This window comes from Spermophilus citellus (genome assembly GCF_964194105.1).
Source record: "Spermophilus citellus genome assembly, chromosome: 5".
NCBI lineage: Eukaryota > Metazoa > Chordata > Mammalia > Rodentia > Sciuridae > Spermophilus > Spermophilus citellus.
In genome coordinates this window covers 49,547,687-49,554,507 of record NC_138186.1, presented here as the reverse complement: position 1 = coordinate 49,554,507, position 6,821 = coordinate 49,547,687, and the positions used below count along the sequence as shown (strand labels likewise).

At 37.4% G+C, this 6,821-nt stretch overlaps 1 pseudogene across 1 annotated transcript; it reads left to right on the top strand.

The window, feature by feature from the left end:
* Positions 1 to 5,081: 5,081 nt before the first annotated feature.
* Positions 5,082 to 5,814, top strand: LOC308649396 (eukaryotic translation initiation factor 4E-like; annotated as a pseudogene). Its single transcript has one exon. The product of its transcript is annotated as a eukaryotic translation initiation factor 4E-like (transcript).
* The last annotated feature ends 1,007 nt before the right edge of the window (positions 5,815 to 6,821 follow it).

Genomic DNA, 6,821 nt, shown 5'->3' with positions numbered 1-6,821 from the left:
ATAAGAGTTTATTACAAGGCTTAATCTACCTCAGAGAATTACCAGGGGAACTGGAGGAACTGAATAAGGCCACTGAAGAAGCTACTCCCTCTTCTCTAACCAGGGAAACACATTGGTTGGGACAGCCACATGGGGAAGCCCCTCCTTTTAGTGAGCTGCTCTGATCAATTTGCACTGGTAAAGGGGACTTGCTGTGTGTTGCCTCTTTACATCCCTAAAGAGAGTTATCAGATATGAAGATCTCTCCTCATGCCAAAACAGAAAACTGAGGTACCCTTTTAGCTGAAAGAACACCTAATCATGTTCAACTCTCACAGAATGTTTCTGATTAGTCAATCTAAATGATGCCAAAGGTTACCCAGGAAGAGTCCTCTTCAGCCTTGCACTTTCTGAAGTCAGGACGAATGCACTGGAAGAGGTTGAGAGTTGTTTTATTCCAACCCACTACATATGGGAATAGGGCTCTCTTAAAATTTTTTTCACTTCTATTAGTAGTATAAGTAATTTTCAGATCAAATCTTCTTCCATGGAAATTATGAGTGATGAGTCTTATTCCAGATTAGATCATGTGCAAATCAATGGCTTTTAGGCCCAACATGTAACAGCAATTACTCCAACAAAACAAAACAATAAATTCAAGTTAATCTTTTCCTTAAAACTCACAAAAAATTAATTTAAATATAATTCTTTACAAGAAATAATTGACTTGCCTGTGTCTTATGCTTTATTTTAATATATTTTTACAACTTGTTTTCTTTAATGAATGATGGCCTTCTTCCTTTTTCATCTCTCAAACCATAAGTTCTGGTCTCAGTGGAGAAAAGTCAGCATTACCACAATGTCCCTTTCAGTCAGCTGTGGCCAGGAGTTTTCAGAAAATAACAGAGTAATCCAAGTCACTTCCTTCACTATGCCTTTTTCTATGGTTTACTCATTCATGACATAGAATTCTTTTAGTCTCCCAATTAACTTAGCTATACTGTCTCCCTGTTTGTTTCTCCCACATGCAAAGTTGGTCCCTGCTTTAGGAGTTGCACTTACTGTTCTTGCTGACTGGAGTGGTTTGCTGTAGATTTTGAATAGTTGACTTTTTCTTGTCAGTCAAGTCTCAGTTTAAATAGTATATTTGAGACTAGCCATACCTACTCATTCCCTCAATTATGTTTTTTTTTCCTTTAGGGGGCATTCACTACCATCTAACTCGGAATATTACCTGGCTCATATTATGTAATTAAACAAATAACATATGTATACATTAATCTCACTAAGATGTAAACCCCAATTTTAGATGACACCAATCACTATAATATATTAGCATAAAATAAAATAAAGAAGAAGGAAATGAGCATTAGAGATATGTGGGGCATTATCGAATGGTCTAATATAACTAAAATTGTTCTAGAAAGAAGTGATAAAGGATGCAGGAAAGGGAACATAATAACAGAGACCTTTCTAAAACCAATTAAAGACAAAACACAGGTTCAAAAAACTCAACTTCATTCATAACATAGGCAAATAAAAATATGCCTTTAAATAGTATGAATAACTTGCTGGAAACCAAAGATAAAGGGAAAAGCTTTCATTTGATGAGAAGAAAAAGTGCATCATTTTCAAAAAAGAATAAGAATTAAGATTGACTTTCATCAGAAAGAATGAAATCCAGAAAACAATGGAATACATCATTAAAATCCATCAAGAACATCCTTGGCCCCCAAAGAAACCTAGAATCCCAAAATCTTCTAAAACATTCTTTAGCAGTAATGCTCAGAATCTTTCTGTACTGACTAAGTTGGAACATAGCCCACTATAGCCTCTCTTTCCCAGTGATCATAATGAAAAATAGTGAATTGAATGTGTAAAGTGCCACCCGTGGACCTTGAAAAGTAAACAGTAGCAGGAGGGAAGTGGAACCTGAAGAAATGGCAGTCAGGGAGGGGGTTCCTGGTTCTTCTCTCTTTTCTCTCTTGGCTTTGACAGGGGTAACTGTGGTCATGGAGCAGAGAGAAGAAACTCTAAAGGCACTCCCTGTTTCTAGCCGGAAGATTGGAAAGGGGTTCTTTGAAAGTTACAGAGAGTATATGGGAAATACACCTTGTTTGTGTTTGCTTTATTTTTCTTTTTTCTTTTTCTATTCTAGCTCTGTCCTGAGCATGGCCAAAACCATGAAGCTGCACTAAGGTGCAGTGGTGGAGGCATTAAAAACCCCGAGAGCAAAACCCATTTGACAGCCATAAAAACTGTGACTTATGGAGCTTGGGGGTATTTCCACATTATTTTTCCATTTGCTTCAAAAGACGCTCTAGTTGGGTGGAATCATATAACAGTACTGGAAACTACTTTGAGAGAAGCTCATCTTTCTGGACAGAGAAACTGGTAAAGGAACCTATAGGAACTGGAGTGTGTGGAGAAATGGCACAGAGGAGACAGTCATTCTATAAATTCATCATCATAACTTTTGGGGATCTCAGGCTGCACCTGAGTGGCACAGTCTTCCACCAACTCCCCAAATGTATTCGGAGCTGGGCTATGAAATAAACCACCATCCAAGTGCCAGGGAAAACACTGAGTGGCATATGCACAGGGCAGGCACAGAGCAGCATTGCAAAGGATTGAGAAACTGTACTGACATCAGTGCTACTATCCATAGAGATGAGGCAGAGCTTGCCTTCTAGTCCTGATGAGGTTAGTTGCCTGTAAAAGCAAAAATTTCAACATTTTCCAGAGGATTTAATAGAACACAGAGCCCACATGTATATTCAAAATATGCAGAATATAATCCAAACGTATTTGGCACAAATAATCCTGGGGAAATATGACCACTTCTAGAGGTTTTATCAGGGAAACATATCATAGAGCATATTATTTTTAAAAATGGAATTGGTTGTGGTGGCACATGGCTGTAATTCTAGTGTCTTGGGAAGCTGAGAAAGGAGAATCACAAGTTCAAACCAGTCTCAGCAACTTATCAGGGCCCTAAGCAACTTAGTGGGACCCTGTCTCTAAATAACAAATAAAAAACTGTCTGGGGATGTTGCTTAGTGGTTACGTGTCCCTAGTTTCAATCCCCAACATTCCCCCAAGAGTAATTTGTAATAAAACAATGACCTAAGCAAAATAAGAATTCACTGACAGATTCAATAGCACAATGGAAATGACAGGTAAAAGTGCAAATGATTTTGAAGATGGGTGAATATCCAGTATACAATTTGAAAAACAAAATAAGTATTAAAGAAGTGAACAGAGATTCGGGAACCTGTGAGACAATATAAAAAGATCTAACGTTCATGTCACTGGAGCCCTAAAGAAGAGATTAAAGAGATTAGTTGCATAAAATGTACTTGAAAAAGAAATAAGTTCATATTCAAGTACAGAAATTTACAAACTGAAGAGGCTCAGTGAACCCCAGAAAAGATAAAATAAACCACACACCAGAACCATTCTAATCCAATTACTGAAGATTAAAGATAAAACGTCTTTAAAAGAGCCACTGAAATATCATAAACTACATATAAGTAAACAATGATACAAGGTGAGCCAACTGGGGTGATGAAACCTGTGGTTCCCCATCAGGGAAGCCAGCTGGGCAGGTTGGAATGCTGACCCAGAGAGAGGGAAAGCCTGAACATGCAGTAGAGCTGGGAGAAGATGAATACCAACAGCAGTTTTGGGGCTATCAGGGATTGGAATATCCTTTAATTACCTTCTTTATTAGGTCTTTTATAATGACTATAATCATCCATCAGCAGGAAGACTCAGTGATACAATAGGTTTAATGAGGGTTGTCATTGGATCTTGGCAGTAGAATGGCTGGAATATGGTACCTCCACCATGACATTGTGGTCCATGTGATGTCAGCTGCAGCTGCTGTGGGAGGTTATGAGGAAATCCAGACTCCCTTCCTCAAGAGCATCTTGTCCTGATACTCAGAGCCATCTTCAGGGCCCATCTGGCCTATGTTAGCGTGAAGCCTAGGAACTTAGGGGTGTCAGTGCCCCTGGAGGCAGTCTTCAACCAATAGGGGTAGAAGACATTAGGTAAGACTTTTGTCCTTCAGGTGACAGTTAGGGAAGGTGCTCTGCCTACTGTGCAGCAATATCATCTCCATTGCCCAGGTAGAAATTTTAACAACACATCCCTGTGTGTGTGTGTGTGTGTGTGTGTGTGTGTGTGTTTTCTCCCTCCTTTACCCCTTCCCTATACTTTTCCATCATTATTGTTCCCAATTAAACCACCTGTACCTAAGTCTTGTCTTAGACAGGGGACACCAGTTTCAGATGATTTAGTTATCTGTGTGATCCACATTAAGGGGCAGGCTAAATGCCAAAGAGAAATATGCTGTACTTTATGTTTTACCAAGAATGTGGAACTATACTTAACTTTCCCCCTCAAACTACACTTATTTTTTTCTAATATAATTTCTTATTTCAAGATCAGTAACAGGTTTCCAGTATCATTTATTCCTTTGTAAATTTAGAAAGACAAAAAATCACTAGTTTTTGAATATGATGGAGTTGTTGAAACTGTTGTCCTACATTGCTTACCTGAGTGCCATGTGTCCCTTTTACATGATCAACAGAACCCTTAAACAGAGTCTAGAAGCAAAGGAATAACTTATCAACCCCTTTGGTATTTTCTTATTAATACATGCAAATACCTCTTTTCACAATTTTCCAGCACAAAAGAAAACCATTTAGATCCAAATAATTTATTTGTTCTTTTTGTCAACACAAACCTTGAACGAAAATGATTCTGATGAAGCTACCAAAAATTAGAATTTAACATTCATGCTTTTAAAAATGAACATCTGCAAGAATGAAATTGGAACCAAACAAATCTTCTGGGTCACAGGATACCAAAGCCTGACTTATTATTTTTAAATTTTGCTTTCCCACTTTTTAGTAACTTGCTATACCACTTCCCTCTTTCCTTGTTTCTTTATAAGATTTTTACTTTTCCATGAAGTACTCACCTCTTCCCTCTTGTCTTGATTTGTGTCACATGAGACCTGCCACTTCCAGTTTCAGGTCTAAATTTGGCATTTGTAACTTAGCCTCAAACATCACTGGGGAGATTCATGTAGGATGGTGACCTTGGAACTGGGAACCACCCCTACTGCTAATCCCCTGCCTTCAGAAAAGGAGAAAACAGACTCTCATCAGGAGGTTGCTAACCCAGAACACTACGTTAAGCATCCTCTACAGAATAGATGGGCATTCTGGTTTTTAAAAAATGATAAGAGTAAAACTTGGCAAGCAAATCTTCTACTGATCTCTAGGATTATACAGCTGAAGACTTTGGGGTTCTATACAGTCATAGCTAGTTGTCTAGTAATTTAATGCCTGGCTGTGACTATTCAAATTTTAAGGATGGTTTTGAACCTGTGTGGGAAGAGGAGAAAAACAAATTGGGTGGAAGATGGCTCATGACACTGAACAAACAGCAAAAACGAAGTGCCCTTGACCGCTTTTGTCTAGAGACACTGCTGTGCCTTATTGGAGAATCTTTTGATGAGCACAGTGATGATGTATGTGGAGCTGTTGTTCATTTTAGAGCTACAGGTGATAAGATAGCAACATGGACTTACTGAATGTGAAAACAGAGAGGCTCTTACACATATAGGGAGAGTGTTTAAGAAAGATAAAGATTGGTTATCAGTCTCATGAAGACACAGTTACCTAGAGAGGCTCTACCTCTAAAAATAGGTTTGTGTTTAAGAAGAGGCCTTCTGAGTGTTCTCAAAGAAGACTGCCTCAAGCAATTGAGATTTGGGGTTTGAGCCAAAGCCTCTTCAAAAGCAGAGTGGACTGCATTTAAATTTGATTTCATTTAATTGTTGCTGAGATATAAGGAAGTCTCATTTGCCTTTGTCTTGTACTTCGATGTCCATTTTTTAAAAAATTAAAAATAGAGTGTCCACTATCACAATCAAAGAATTACAATCAACACAGTCCCCTAGATTCCATAAATGTGTTCCTGGCCCATTTTGTATTAGCTTAGTAGAATTGCCATTACAAACAAGTTTTACTCATCGACAATATTCAAAAGTACTTGCATTTCTATACCTTAATAAGAAAAGAATTGAGTTTATATTTCATTGTGTGCAGAACAAATTTGCTGGCTTGAAAGAGTATGATGCATACAGTTTTCGAGCAATTATTTTGTTTCTTTTGACAGTATTATACTTACTGTTCTCCTGATGAAGGCTGCTAGATTTTAATTTATTTGTTTCTGTACTCGATACAACTAATGATTCTGATTCCAATTTTCCATTTGTTTTGCTTTTGTTTTTTGCCTCATGTAACATGGGTGAAGCATCCAGGAATACGGTATAAATATTAACTTTGTGAATACTTTGATTTTTTTTTGTAACTACAAAACTATCTACAAATTTATATATTTCATTCAAATCAGTGACTTATCTTTGTGTGATTTCCTGAACATAATTATGGATTATAAAAAAGGACATCATAGTTACATTCCTAGCTAGAATTACTATTCCTGATTTCATATCTTTATGTTGTATTTCAACACTTTGCACTACTTAGGTAATTTTGCTTTGATTTAAAATGGCTCAAGTATAAAAGTAGTCCCACTCATTTAAAGACAGTGTATAAAACTGTAAATAAAATGTGTACAGTGAATTGTATTTTAGACAAAAAAATCACTGGTATATTCTTTTCAAGGATTTTTCACCTCTTCTAAGAAGGAGAACCATCATTCAGAAGTTATATGCTGTGACCAGCACAGCCAAACTGGTCATTCTGGTGGGGGGCCATGGGGAATTAGAAAATACAGAAATTCACACATGCATATTTTGGAGA